The 15549-nt window shown below is 37.4% G+C and overlaps 1 protein-coding gene across 2 annotated transcripts in view; it reads right to left on the reverse strand.

Annotated features, from left to right (window-relative positions):
• Positions 1–15549, reverse strand: part of FAM133A (family with sequence similarity 133 member A) — a 90334-nt gene that overhangs the window by 24075 nt on the left and 50710 nt on the right. The gene's annotated exons all lie outside the window — the stretch shown is intronic.

The raw sequence follows: 15549 nt of genomic DNA on the forward strand, positions 1-15549 counted from the left end.
TTAGCCCTAGAATCCTATCAAGGTATCACTGCACTAGGCTCTCTTAGTAGACAGGGCTAGGAAATATATGAAGTGGTTAATTTATTCAATCACGTATGAGGTTTGAAATAAATATCTGGCACTTGTACAACGAATACAAGTTATTTATAGATGGTACACAGACCAGTTTGTTGACTATAATGGGGCATTTAGGTGATATGACTGAGTCCTAATCAAGAGTCCATGTTATGATTATTTCTTGATTAATAGGAAGGAGCTCTACTGCATTATTTCTGAAGTTGCTTGAAAAGTCTAATAGTCTAAAGAAAAGAGCAAAGGCCATAAGAAGAACTAGTTCTGCCCCTTTAGCACTTTGCCCTACTGAAGAAGCCATGAACAAAATAATGCTATTGTTTATAGTGCCAGTGTTAATGTTTTGAGAAACCCTATGTAGAAAACCATTATATTCAACTAAGCATTTTCTAGGAAAATACATTTGGTAAGTTTTGGATACTCACTAGCAACTTCCTTGAGTCATCCTTAACAATAAATTTTGCCCTATAATTATGTGATAAGATGTGGCTGTACGTGATGTAACCAAAATGTCCTAGGAGCACTGAAAATTCCAGTTCTTCTATTCAAGGAGTCCTCTTACATAAACCAAAGCTAATTTGGATAATAGTTTATTTCTATCTGTGTGATATGACTCCTATGAAAATATACCCCCAAAATAAGGTTTGTCACATATCTTCTCGCTACAGACCTAGTTTCTCTTTAACAAATGTCTCACAATATGAATTTTGTAGAAACCTTTGACAAGATCTCTTAAGTCAGTGTTTTTCAGCACTAAACATCTAAAATCAATATTGTTCATACCTGACCAGAGTGTAAATGGAATGTCATTCATATATTAGACTTTCAAAGTGAGATTGGACTGCACCTTTCACATATTCCTTATAATTTTAGCTATATTTCAGTGTTAAAGTGATATATTTTATATTAGAGAATCATAAGATGCTTCTTAAAGCAATGCACTGTGTATCCATTTGTAGTCTAAAACGTGTCATCTATCTAACAACTTATAAAAGATAAGGCCCTAAACATAGGAAGCAAAATACCAGCAGGAATTCCTTGTTTTTTTGTTTTTTGTTTTTTGTTTTTTGTTTTTTGCCAGAGAACACAGTTAAAAAAACAACATCTATTTATGCATGGCTTTAAATAGCCTTAAATGGTTTTAAATGAATGAATGGTTCAATCACTACCTTCTGTACCCTGTCACCCTAACATAATTTTTAAAATGTATTTCAAAAAAACAGAACAGATAATTCGATGTAATGTGTATGTATGAATATACTGGCTATGAAATAGCTAAAAGCATCACAGTTATTTACTAAAGCTGGGTTCATTTACATGGGTCACATCTCTTTTCACATTAGAAACGACTATATACATATATTTCCTAAAAAATCAAATACCAGAGCATATAGACTTGTTACAATAACTAAATTATGATGCTTATTGCAAACAATAGTAAGCTGTGCTCAGAAGCATCACAGATTAAAAATTTGTATTAGCATTACTTTATTATGCCAGAATCAAAGGGGACTACATTTCCATGACTGGCCTAATTTGAACCACCATGTGAAAAAAATGACTCAGTATTCATCCTCAGGGAAAAACAAAACAGATTCCAATTCCAGGAAGAACACTGAAAAAGATATGGCTTAATGAAGGCAGGTAAAATATCTCAGAAAAATTCAATAGGCAGACTATATTAACTTCATACATGCAGCAAATCATCATTGGAATTCATTATCATTAGAGTTGAAGGCCTGGCCCATCCATTTACTTGCTGAATTCTCTCAACAAATAATATGACATCTCTGTATCTCAGTTCTCATTTCTGAAAGTTGAGTTTATATATGATCATTCTCTTATAATCTCATTCCTTGCCTCCAGGTTCAAATGGAATACTCTGGCTATCATTCACTGTTCATGGTGAGTATTGAACAGTAAATTGAGTATTCACCATAAACAGGTACTGTTCCAAGTAGTTTACATGGTTTATTTCATTTAATTCTCACTACTCCATGAAGTAGATACTACTAATTTCCCCATTTGATAGAAGAAGAAACTCAGTCTCAGGAAGGTTAAGTAAAATATCCAAGGTCTCATAGCTAGTAAGTGCTAGAACCAAGATTAGACTTGTAGCAGCCTGATTTAAAACCTGCATTATTAAAGAATATTATAGCATGAAAAGTGCCTGCAAATTCTCACTTAGAACTCTAATGAAAATATGATGGTTATTTGTAGCTGTACCTCTATCCCTCAAGTTCAGAAGGTCATAGGACAACTACTTACTTGAAAGGGCAGAAGAGAGTCTAATGTTAATAAAATTTAAATTGGTTGATATTATCAGTTTCTCTAAATTGGGACAACTTGAAGCAGGAGTTCCATTAGTTTGTCAAAGCAATCTAAAATTTTCAGATACATGAAACATAAATCTTTCTTGGGGTGGGGGTAGGAGTCTAGCCTAAGCCAGTCAATGTTTCTTTTCTGTATTACCATGTGGCTGGATACAACTAAATTTTGTGATAGCAATGATACCTTGAGAAAACGGGAATGTAAAGAAAACTCAACCATGTAAAAAACTCACCATGTGAGTTATTATTTTAAACTTCTTTCCTTACCCAACCTGATGATTACCAGAACAGTTAAAATGGACTAATTCAAGTTTTCCCTTCTCTTTTCACTTGCAAATGTGGGGATGCTTAAGGAACAGTATTAACTATAAGCAGTAAAAAAAGGAAATGGAAACTATCCAAATGAGCATGGATAATCTGTAAACTACTAAGAGTTTCTTTCTTTATAGTACAGGTTACTTAACACTTATCTCTATTTCTTTGCACATAGGTATATGTTTCTGCCATTTATATTTGTAGATTGTCTTTTCTAATTTCCTTTTCCCTCCCTGAACTGCAGATCCCTAAAGGATAAAGGCATAGCATTGCCTAGACTACCATGCTATATTTACTGCTTTGGCATATATTCTGAGCCACAGGATTTGCTAACTTGACACTTAACATTTCATATCATTTATTTTTACCTATTTATTATATTGTTGCCAGTTGTCATACAGTATTCAGAAACATAGTAAAGTTGATACTAGGAAGTCAGCTGTTTTTACCTAGACTCCCCTAAATCTTTTCACCATTTGACTGACACTGAAATAATATGCCTATATAATTGCCTAAATTAGAAATCTAAAGATTCAAGTAACTGCTTCACTCACTCCAAACTTAATAGTTCCAGATAATTTGTTCTCTATGGAAGAAGTCAATTCTAACCTGAAATTCTTTCAACAGCCTTGAATATAAGAATACAGATTGGGGGCAAGATGGCAAAAGAGTAGGGTCCCCAAGTCACCTGTCCCGACCAAGTTACCTAGATAATTTTCAAATCATCTTGAAAACCTACGAATTTGGCCTGAGATTTAAAGAGAGAACAGCTGGAACGCTACAGAGAGAAGAGTTCGGGCTTCTAACAAGGTAGGAAGATGGGAAAAAAAATTAAAAAGAACCCAGTGGGGGACGGGCCCCCGCAAGGGGCTAGGCTAAGGCCAGGCTGCGAAAGCCTCCAGGACAGGAAAGCCCAGCCCCGGAGAAGCAGGAACTTCAAAAATCTGCACTGGATTCTTCCCGGACTGAAAGGCGCTCACAGGGAACTCGTGCAGGATCCCAGGAGGGGCACTGGAACACCCAGGTTCCAATCTCACCAAGAGAGGAAGTGCGCCTCAGGGGACAGCGCACCACACCCGGTGGGGCGAGCTCCATAAAGGGCTGGGGCGCACACCCAGAAGGGCCTTGGGAACAGCTCAAGAGGCGGCCACAAGCGAAGGGGCCTGTGCGGCCCATGGAGAGCAATTCCAGCAGCACAGGCCCTGGATCCCAGGGCGCTGGAAGACAGAGATTCTGTGCTCCCCTTGGGACAGGTGGAGGCCGGGAGGCCACAAGACAGTGAGGACGCTCCTGCCGCCGGGTGCCCCCAAGCCATGCAGATCAGCACCCCCTGCCCCCCGGAGCATCCAGGCCACGGCGGACTGGAAGCAGCGGTGGTTACTGAGGGAGCTGGACTCCAGGGCTGGAGAGCTGGATGCCGCCAGTGTTGTTGTTCCTCCTGGTGTCACCCTGTCCCTGGGAGGGTCGGGATGCCAGGGAATGGAGGCTTCACCAGGATAAACAGCTCCCACTGAGCCATGCACCCGGCAGGGGGCTGGGCAGCTCCCCCAGGTGCACACACCTGACAATCAGCACAGCAGGCCCCTCCCCCAGAAGACCAGCTAGAAGGACAGGGGAAGATCTTCCCAAGTTCTTGACCAAGCAGAGATGGAAAGCTCCAGGGGAAGTTGAGGAACTTACATTATACAGAACCAGAGGATACCCCTCCTTGTTTTTTTAGCTTGTTTTTGGTTTTGGTTTTCATTCTTTTTGTTTCTTTGTTTTTGTTCTTGTTTTTTTTCCCTGTATTTTCTTTTTTTTCCTTCCTTTTCAAGTACAACTTGTTTTTAACCACTCTGCACTGAGCAAAATAACTAGAAAGAAGAACTAAACACAAAAGAAAGAATCAGAAATAGTACTCTGTCCCACAGAGTTAGAGAATTTGGATTAAAATTCGATGTCAGAAAGTGAATACAGAAGCACAATTATAAATTTATTGGTGGCTCTGGAAAAAAGCATAAAGGATTCAAGAGATGTCATGACTGCAGAATTTAGATCTAATCAGGCCGAAATTAAAAATAAATTAAATGAGATGCAATTCAACCTGGAGGTCCTAATGACGAGGGTTAATGAGGTAGAAGAAAGAGTGAGTGACATAGAAGACCAGTTGATAGCAAGGAAAGAAGCTGAGGACAAAAAGAGAAAAAAAATTAAAAGATCATGAGGAAAGGTTAAGAGAAATAAATGACAACCTCAGAAGGAAAAAAATCTACATCTAATTGGGGTTCCAGAGAGCACCAAAAGGGAAAGAGGAACAGAAAGCATATTTGAACAAACCATAGCTGAGAACTTCCCTAAGTTGGGGAGGGAAACAGGCATTCAGATCCAGGAGACAGAGAGATCCCTCCCTAAAATGAAAGAAAGAAAAAGTTCAACACCTTGACATTTAATAGTGAAATTTGCAAATTCCAAAGATAAAGAGAAAACTCTAAAGCAGCAAGAGACAAGAGATCCCTAACTTATACGGGGAGAAATATTAGATTAACAGGAAACCTCTCCACAGAGACCTGGCAGGCCAGAAAGGGCTGGCAGGATATATTCACGGTCCTAGATGAGAAGAACCTGCAGCCAAGAATACTTTATCTGGGAAGGCTCTCATTCAGAATAGGAGAGATAAAGAGCTTCCAAGATAGGCAGAAACTGAAAGAATATGTGACCATCAAACCAGCTCTACAAGAAACATTAAGGGGGACTCTGTAAAAGAAAGAGGAAGTCCAAAGAAACAATCCAAAAAACAGGGACTGAATAGGTATTATGATGACACTAAATTCATATCTTTCTTTCTTTGTTTTAAGATTTTGTTTATTTATTCATGACACACACACAGAGAGAGAGACAGAGAGAGAGAGAGAGAGAGAGAGAGGCAGAGACACAGGTAAAGGGACGAGCAGGCTCCATGCAGGGAGCCCGATGTAAGACTTGATCCAGGGACTACAGGATCATACCCTGGGCCAAAGGCAGGCGCTAAACTGCTGAGCTACTCAGGGATCCCCAAAATTCATATCTTTCAATAGTAACTCTGAACGTGAATGGGCTTTATGATCACATCAAGGTTCAGGGGTTAAGACTGGATAAAAAGGCAAGACTTAACTATTTGCTATCTACAAGAGACTCATTTTTGACCTAAGGACACCAACAGCCTGAAAATGAAAGGTTGGAGAACCATTTACCATTCAAATGGTTCTATAAAGAAAGCAGGGGTAGCAATTCTCATATCAGATAAATTAAAGTTGATCCCAAAGACTGTAGTAAGAGATGAAGAGGAACATTCTATCATACTTCAAGGATCTATCCAACAAGAGGACCTAACAATCTTCAATATTTATGCCCCTAATGTGGGAGCTGCCAAATTTATCAATTAATAACCAAAGTTAACACATACTTGGACAATAATACACTTATACTGAGAGACTTCAACACAGCGCTTTCTGTAAAAGACAGATATTCTAAGCACAACATCTCCAAAGAAACAAGAGCTTGAAATGATACACTGGACCAGATGGATTTCACAGATATTTACAGAACTTTACATTGAAATGCAACTGAATACACATTCTTCTCAAGTACATATGGAACTTTCTCCAGAATAGACAACATACTGGGTCAAAAATCAGGTCTCAACTGATACCAAAAGACTGGGGTTGTACCCTGCATATTTTCAGACCATAATGCATAAACTAGAACTCAATCACAAGAATAAATTTGAAAGAATTTCAAAAACGTGGAGGATAAAGAGCATCCTGCTAAAAGATGAAAGGATCAACCAGGAAATTAGAGAATTAAAAATACTCATGGAAACTAAAGAGAATGAAGATAGAACCGTTCAAAATCTTTGGGATCCAGCAAAAGCAGTCCTGAGAAGGAAATACATCACAATACAAGCATCTCTCAAAATAACTAGAAAGAACTCAAAACACAAGCTAACCGGGCACCTAAAGGAATTGGAGAAAGAACAGCAAATAAAACCTACTCCTAGCAGAAGAAGAGAGTTAATAAAGTGTCGAGCAGAACTCAATGAAATAGAGACCAGAAGAACTGTGGAACAGATAAACAAAACCAGGATTTGGTTTTTGAAAGAATTAATAACATAGATAAATCATTGGCCAGCATTATTAAAAAAAAAGAGAGAGAAACCCCAAATTAATAAAATCATGAATGAAAAAGGAGAGATCAACACCAATACCAAGGAAATACAAATGATTTTAAAAACGCATTATGAGCAGGTAGGTATACGCCAATAAATTAGGCAATCTAGAAGAAATGGAAACAGTTCTGGAAAACATCAAACTACCAAAACTGGAACAGGAAGAAACTGAAAACTTGAACAGAGCAATAACCAGGGAGGAAATTGAAGCAGTCGTCAAAAACCTCCCAAGACACAAAAGTCCAGGGCCAGATGGCTTCCCAGGGGAATTCTATCAAACGTTTAAAGAAGAAACAATACATATACTATTAAAGCTGTTCCGAAAGATAGGATGAAATACTTTCAAACTCGTTCTATGAGGCCAGCATGATCTTAATTCCAAAACCAGACCAAGATCCCACCAAAAAGGAGAATTATAGGCCAATATCCCTGATGAACACAGATGTAAAAATTCTCAATGAGATACTAGCCCATAGGATCCAACAGTACATTAAGATTATTCACCATGACGAAGTGGGATTTATCCCTGAGATGCAAGGTTGGCTCAACACTCGTAAAGCCATCAACGTGACTGATCCTATCAACAAGAGAAAAAACAAGAACCATATGATCATCTCAATAGATGCAGAGAAAGCGTTTGACAAAATAGAGCAACCATTCCTGATCAAAACTCTTCAGAGTGCAGGGATAGAGGGAACATTCCTCAACATCTTAAAAGCCATCTAACAAAACCCCACAGCAAATATTATTCTCAAAGGGGAAACACTGGGAGCCTTTCCCCTAAGATCAGGAACACGACAGGGATGTCTACTCTCACCAATACTATTTGACATAGTACTAGAAGACCTAGCCTCAGCAATCAAGCAAAAAAAAAAAAAAAAAGAAATACAAGGCATTCAAATTGGCAAAGAAGAAGTCAAACTCCCCCTCTCTGCAGGTGACATGATACTGTACATAGAACACCCAAAAGACTCCACCCCAAGATTGCTAGAACTCATACGGCAATTCGGCAGTGTGGCAGGATACAAATACATGCCCAGAAATCAGTGGCATTTCTACATACTAACAATGAAACTGAAGAAAGAGAAACGAAGGAGTTAATCCCATTTACAATTGCACTGAAAAGCATAAGATACCTAGGAATAAACCTAACCAAAGAGGTAAAGGATCTATACCCTAAAAACTACAGAACACTTCTGAAAGAAACTGAGGAAGACACAAAGAGATGGAAAAATATTCCACGTTCATGGACTGGAAGAATTAATATCGTGAAAATGTCAATGTTACCCAGGGCAATATACACGTTTAATGCAATCCCTATCAAAATAACATGACTTTCTTCACAGAGTTGGAACAAATTATCTTAAGATTTGTATGGAATCAGAAAAGACCCTGAATAGCCAGGGAAATATTGAAAAAGAAAACCATAGCTGGGGGCATCACAATGCCAGATTTCAGGTTGTACTACAAAGCTGTGGTCATCAAGACAGTGTGGTACTGGCACAAAAACAGACACATAGATCAATGGAACAGAATAGATAATCCAGAAGTGGACCCTCAAATTTATGGTCAACTAATTTGCGACAAAGCAGGAAAGACCATCCACTGGAAAAAAAGACAGTCGCTTCAATAAATGTTGCTGGGAAAATTGGACATCTACATGCAGAAGAATGAAACTGAATCATTCTCTTATACCATACACAAAGATAAACTCAAAATGGATGAAAGATCTTAATGTGAGACATGATTCCATCAAAATTCTAGAGGAGAACACAGGCAACACCCTTTTTGAACTGGGCCACAGTAACTTCTTGCAAGATACATCCATGAAGGCAAGAAAAACAAAAGCAAAAATGAACTATTGGGACTTCATCAAGATAAGAAGCTTTGCACAGCAAAAGAAACAGTCAACAAAACTAAAAGACAACCTACATAATGGGAGAAGATATTTGCAAATGACCTATCAGAAAAAGGACTAGTATCCAAGATCTATAAAGGACTTATTAAACTCAACAGCAAAGAAACAAACAATCCAAACATGAAATGGGCAAAAGACATGAACAGAAATCTCACAGAGGAAGACATAGACATGCTCAACAAAAACATGAGAAAATGCTCCACATCACTGGCCATCAGGGAAATACAAATCAAAACCACAATGAGATCCCACCTCACACCAGTGAGAATGGGGAAAATTAACAAGACAGGAAACCACAAATGTTGGAGAGGATGTGGAGAAAGGAGAACCTTCTTGTACTGTTGGTGGGAATGTGAACTGGTGCAGCCACTCTGGAAAATTGTGTGGAGGTTCCTCAAGGGGTTAAAAATAGATCTGCCCTATGACCCAGCAATTGCACTGCTGGGGATTTACCCCAAAGATACAGATGCAGTGAAACGCCGGGACACCTGCACCCCAATGTTTATAGTGGCAATGTCCACAATAGCCAAACTGTGGAAGGAGCCTCGGTGCACATCAAAAGATGAATGGATAAAGATGTGGTATATGTATAGAATGGAATATTACTCAGCTTTTAGAAACGACAAATACCCACCATTTGCTTCGATGTGGTGGAACTGGAGGGTATTATGCTGAGTGAAATAAGTCAATGGAGAAGGACAAACATTATATGGTCTCATTCATTTGGGGAATATAAAAAATAGTAAAAAAGAATAAAGGAGAAAGGAGAAAAATGAGTGGGAAATATCAGAAAGGGAGACAGAACATCAGAGACTCCTAACTCTGGGAAACGAACAAGGGGTGGTAGAAAGGGAGGTGGGCGGGGGGTGGAGGTGACTGGGTGACGGGCACTGAGGGGGGCACTTGATGGGATGAGCACTGGGTGTTATTCTATATGTTGGCAAACTGAACACCAATAAAAAATAAATTAATTAATTAAAAAACGTGTGTGGAATCAGAAAGACCCCGAATAGCCAGGGGAATATTAAAAAAGAAAACCTGAGCCAGGGGCATCACATTGCCAGATTGAAGGTTGTACTACAAAGCTGTGGTCATCAAGACCGTGTGGTACTAGCACAGAAACAGACACATAGATCAATGGAACAGAATAGAAAATCCAGAAATTGGCCCTCAACTTTATGATCAAGTAATATTTGACAAAACAATAAAGACTATCCCCTGGAAAAAAGACAGTCTCTTCAATAAATGGTGCAGGGAAAATTGGGCAGCCACATACAGAAGAAGGAAACTAGACCATACACATAGATAAACTAGACCATACACAAAGATAAACTCAAAATGTATGAAAGTCTAAATGTGAGACAAGATTCCATCAAAATCCTAGAATAGAACACGCGCAACCCCGTTTTCGAACTTCCTCATAGCAACTTTTTGCAAGATACATCTATGAAGGCCAGGGATTAAAAAAAAAGCAAAAATGAACTATTGGGACATAGTATCTTCATCAAGATAAAAAGCTTCTGCACAGCAAAAGTAACAGTCAACAAAATTCAAAGACAACCTTCAGAATGGGAGAAGATATTTGCAAATGACACATTAGGTAAAGGGCTAGTATCCAAGATTTATAAAGAACTTATTAAACTCAACTGCAAAGAAACAAACAATCCAATCATGAAATGGGCAGAAGACATGAATAGAAATTTCACAGAGGAAGACATACCCATGGCCAACAAGCACACGAGAAAATGCTCCGCATCACTGGCCATCAGGGAAATGCAAATCAAAACCACAATGAGATACCACCTCACACCAGTGAGAATGATAATAATTAACAAGACAGAAAACAACAAATGTTGTAGAGGATGTGGAGAAAGGGGAACCCTCTTGCACTGTTGGTGGGAATATGAACTGGTTCAGCCACTCTGAAAAACTGTGTGGAGGTTCCTCAAAGAGTTAAAAATAGAACTGCCGCATGACCCAGCAATTTCACTGCTGGGGATTTACTCCAAGTTAGAGATGCAGTGAAACACCAGGACACCTGCACCCCAATTTTTATAGCGGCAATGTCCACAATAGCCAAACTGGAAAGAGCCTCGGTGCCCATTGAAAGATGAATGGTTAAAGAAGCTGTGGCATATGTATACACTGGAATATTACTCAGCCATTAGAAATAACAAATACCCACCATTTGCTTCGAAGTGGATGGAACTGGAGGGTATTATGCTGAGTGAAATAAGTCAATTGGAGAAGGACAAACATTATATGGTCTGATACGTTTGGGGAATATAAAAAATAGTGAAAGGGAATAAAGGGTAAAGAAGAGAAAATGAGTGGGAAATATCAGAAATGGTGACAGAACATGAGAGACACCTAAGTCTGGGAAATGAACAAGGGGTGGTGGAAAGGGAGGTGAGCGGGGGGTTGGGGTGACTGGGTGATGGGCACTGAGGGGGGCACTTGGCAGATTGAGCACTGGGTGATATGCTATCTGTTGGCAAATTGAACGCCAATTAAAAAAAGGTGAGAAGATTAAAAAAATAATAAGCATACAGATTTTTTAAAATTTTTTATTTATGATAGGCACACAGAGAGAGAGAGAGAGGCAGAGACTCAGGCAGAGGGAGAAACAGGCTCCATGCACTGGGAGCCCGATGTGGGATTCGATCCCGTGTCTCCAGGATCACACCCTGGGCCAAAGGCAGGCGCTAAACCGTTGCGCCACCCAGGGATTCCAGCATACAGATTATTTAATGCAGTCCCTTAAATCTTCTGATAAGCAGTGCTACCAAAACTTTGTAAGTTATGTAGCTTAATCTATTCCAAAATATTTGAGCAAAAGCAGAGAAACATCTAAATCATTTATCACATGCTGAAATGGAAGGAGACTTGCTTTTCATCAGTCTGAATCACTGGCTTAGAACATAAATCATGTTTCCACAACTTTATTCTGATTATACTAAATTTAAAATATCTTAAACTGGGTAGCCCAAGTGGCGCAGCAGTTTAGCGCCACCTGTAGCCTGGGGTGTGATCCTGGAGATCCGGGATGGAGTCCCATGTCAGGCTCCCTGCATGGTGCCTGCTTCTCTCTCTGCCTGCATCTCTGTCTCTTTCTCTCTCTGTCTCTATGAATAAATAAATAAAATCTTAAAAAAATAATAAAATATCTTAAACTAAGGTTTATTCTCTATGTGGAAATACATAATCTAAATGTAGGTAATACAATTATTCACTTAACAAACATTTACTGAGATGTTACTATGAGACAGGCACTAATGTTAAACAAGACAGGTCAAGTCCATGATTTCATGGGGTATACATTTTAGAAGAGGAAGATAATTAAAAATTTGAACTTTATTCCAAATAAGTCATAAGGTATCTAATCGAGACTAACAGAAAATATTGACAGGTATATGAGAATATAAAGGAGCAAGTTAGGGATCCCTGGGTGGCGCAGTGGTTTGGCGCCTGCCTTTGGCCCAGGGCGCGATCCTGGAGACGCGGGATCGAATCCCACATCGGGCTCCCGGTGCATGGAGCCTGCTTCTCCTTCTGCCTATGTTTCTGCCTCTCTCTGTGACTATCATAAATAAATAAAAATTTATTAAAAAAATAAATAAAGGAGCAAGTTAAATGACATAATGAGGAAACACACAGATAAATCCAAAATGTGGGCCAGTCTATAAAACACACAGCTGGTCTTTTCTAGAAATTACATGGAACAAAATGAAGATATTCTAAAAAAAAAAAAAAAAGGATGATTTAAGGAGACACAATTAAATATTTTGTGTGAACTTTGTTATTATCCTGGTTCAATTAGAAAACAGGTATAAGAGGTTTCTTTTTGGAGTGATGGAAATGTTCTAAAATTAGATTGTGATATTAAAGAAATCTGCAGTAAATAATTAACTCTTACACTTAAAATGAATAATTTAATTATTCCCCAGGAAAACAGTTAAAAAAAGATTTTGAGGGGACACTGAAGGATATCTAAAAGTGGTGAATATTAGAAAATATGAGAAAATTATTTTTAGTTATCTTAAATATTATAACATTGATAATATAGAAGAAAATATCCTTATTTTTAGGTGATGCATGCTGAAAAATTTGCATCTGAAGCATCATGAGGTCTGTAATTCAAATTGAACAGCAAAACAGAGAAAGCAAATACAACAAAATGACAAAAGTTCTTTACTCTAGGTTGTGGGTACATCGATATTCACTGCAAAAGTCTTTCGAGTTTTCTACATTTTTGAAAATTTCACAATAAGTTTTATATTAATTTTTAAGAGAAAAGAAAAAAGAACAATTGGAATATAATAAATAAGGAATGATATGATCGGTCATTTTGGGCATCTTAACAAATTGGACCTTCTTACTGTATGATTTGATAAGTTAGATAAAAATCCTTCAGTTGCTGAAAACCAAATAAATTGAATATATTGAGATATAACTGATTATGAAACTACAAATAGACTCAGCCTAATGTCCTGTCTATAGCAGTATAAATAGTGAACATGCATTTCACCTTTCTATTTTGCTTCCTATCTCTTCCACCTTTAACTTTTCAATTTTGGCTGGTTCACTTTTGTTGTGGCCAACACATAAAGTCAAGGATCCTTAATACCCTTGGCATAAAAACCAAAGACCTTAAGTAAGAATATAGCCTCCAATCTAAATAACCTCCTCACTGCTTATCTCTTCCTCTTTACCTTCTGTCTCACTCATCTTCTCTCTGTACCTCAAAATCAATGGCCTTTTTAAATATCTCAGATATGCCACATTCCCTCTACCCAGGGCCTTTCCATTTACTATTTCCTCTCCCTAAGTGCAACTTGAATATCATTTATTTAGAGAAGCTTGTCTTGATTTTCTTGAAGAAGCTAGGTCTGGCAATTATACTCTGATAAAACTTTGTACTGTTTAATACTAATTGCAATGATAATTATCTAATTATTTATGCAATAATTTAATACCATTTTTCTCCACTAGATTATGAGTTCTATAAGGAAAGGATTCCATGTGTATTGTGATCACTAGTGAAGCTTTCTTTTTTTTTTTTTTTTTTACTAGTGAAGCTTTCAAGAAGACATTAGTGTATAACATGCTAAGTGTTTCATTTAAAAACTAACGGAAAAATCACCTTTTTCAACCCCATTTCTCCCATTATCTTGTTTCTTTTCTCTATTGCCTTTTTTTTTATCAAAACCTCTGGAAAGGACTGTTTATGCATTATTTTCAACTCTTCTACTATTCTCTCTTGAATACACACCAATCTGGGGTTTTACTTCAACCACTCCATGAGGACTTTTGTTGTCCAGGTCACTAATAACCTCCATGTCATGAAATCTAATGATCAATTTTCATTCTTTATCTTAATTTCATCAATCAACATCAATTGACAGTGGATTTCTCCCTTTTCCTTGAAACATTTTAACCTCAATTGGCTTCCAGGATTACACACACTCTTGATTTTCCTCTCACTTTTCCAGCTGCTCCTTTCCAGTTTCCTTTTCAGGTTCTTTCACATTGACCAAAAGGAAATAAGAAATAATATTTGTAAAAGTTCTTGCACCAAACTGGTGGTAAGTTTTAGGTTAAAGAACTAAAACTTAAAAGTAACAAAAAATGTAATAATCTAATTTGAAAATGTATGCTAACCAGAACAAAATGTTCTTTTATTCAGGGAAAGTAATCATCCTCCATAAAAGGTTATTATTAGCACTTTCTCACCATTATAATTATTTAATCAACTGTAAATAACTACTGTAAATAACTATAGATTGCTCCTTGTTATCACACTTTTCCTACTTATAACTGGTCACCTAATGTATTCTTCCCTATTGTTGAAATTTCTCTACCTTCAATGGAATCATTGTTCTGAAACTCAATTTCTTTAAAGAAAATTCTGCTCCAACATCTGGACTCCTAACTTTATATTTCTATAGTGCTTTCAAATTGACAGAGTAAATTAATAAAAGAAATATGAGTAAATTTTATGAAATAATTTAACAAAATTAAAATAATCTTTGGAATACATTAACTTTCTACCTTCCTTGATATTTCTCAACATTTATAACCAAAATGGACTGCCCAACATAAACCTTCCTGACAGCAACAAACAGATATTACTCTAAAATTGTAACTCAAAATGTGGTGTCAGGACCCATGGGGTTCTCCAACATGCTCTCAGGGTGTCTGCAAGGTTCTCATTTTTCCAACTATGTTATTTATATGAGGCCTTTAATATACTTCAACCAAAACATCATGTCACAATAGATTAAATGTAGAAACATATATGAGAATTATTAAGTCAGCATTAAAGAGATTTAAAAATATAAAATAATACACTCTGTTCATTACATATTTTTAATTTGGAAGATACAATTACTTTTCCTAAAATGTTATCCAGTTAAAATGCAATGGTCTTATTAACTGGTATTTTCAATGAGTTAATAAATATTTTAAACACTTCTCAGTTTTCATTTTTAATACCATAAGTATCAATAGCTATTATTTATCCGATATTATTTACTGTTTACCACATAAGCAAATGCTCTTTGGGGTCCTCAGTAATTTGTAATGAAGTAAAGGAATCCTGAAACTAAAAGCTTCAAGAACCATTGCTCTGAGAAAATGTTTCTCAGAGTGTACACTGACCATTTGTATCACAGCCATCTAGGATACTTGTTAACAATATAGATTTCTGGACTTCAGAATTCCAGGGGTCA

The sequence above is a fragment of the Canis lupus genome, chromosome X (assembly GCF_048164855.1).
Source record: "Canis lupus baileyi chromosome X, mCanLup2.hap1, whole genome shotgun sequence".
NCBI lineage: Eukaryota > Metazoa > Chordata > Mammalia > Carnivora > Canidae > Canis > Canis lupus.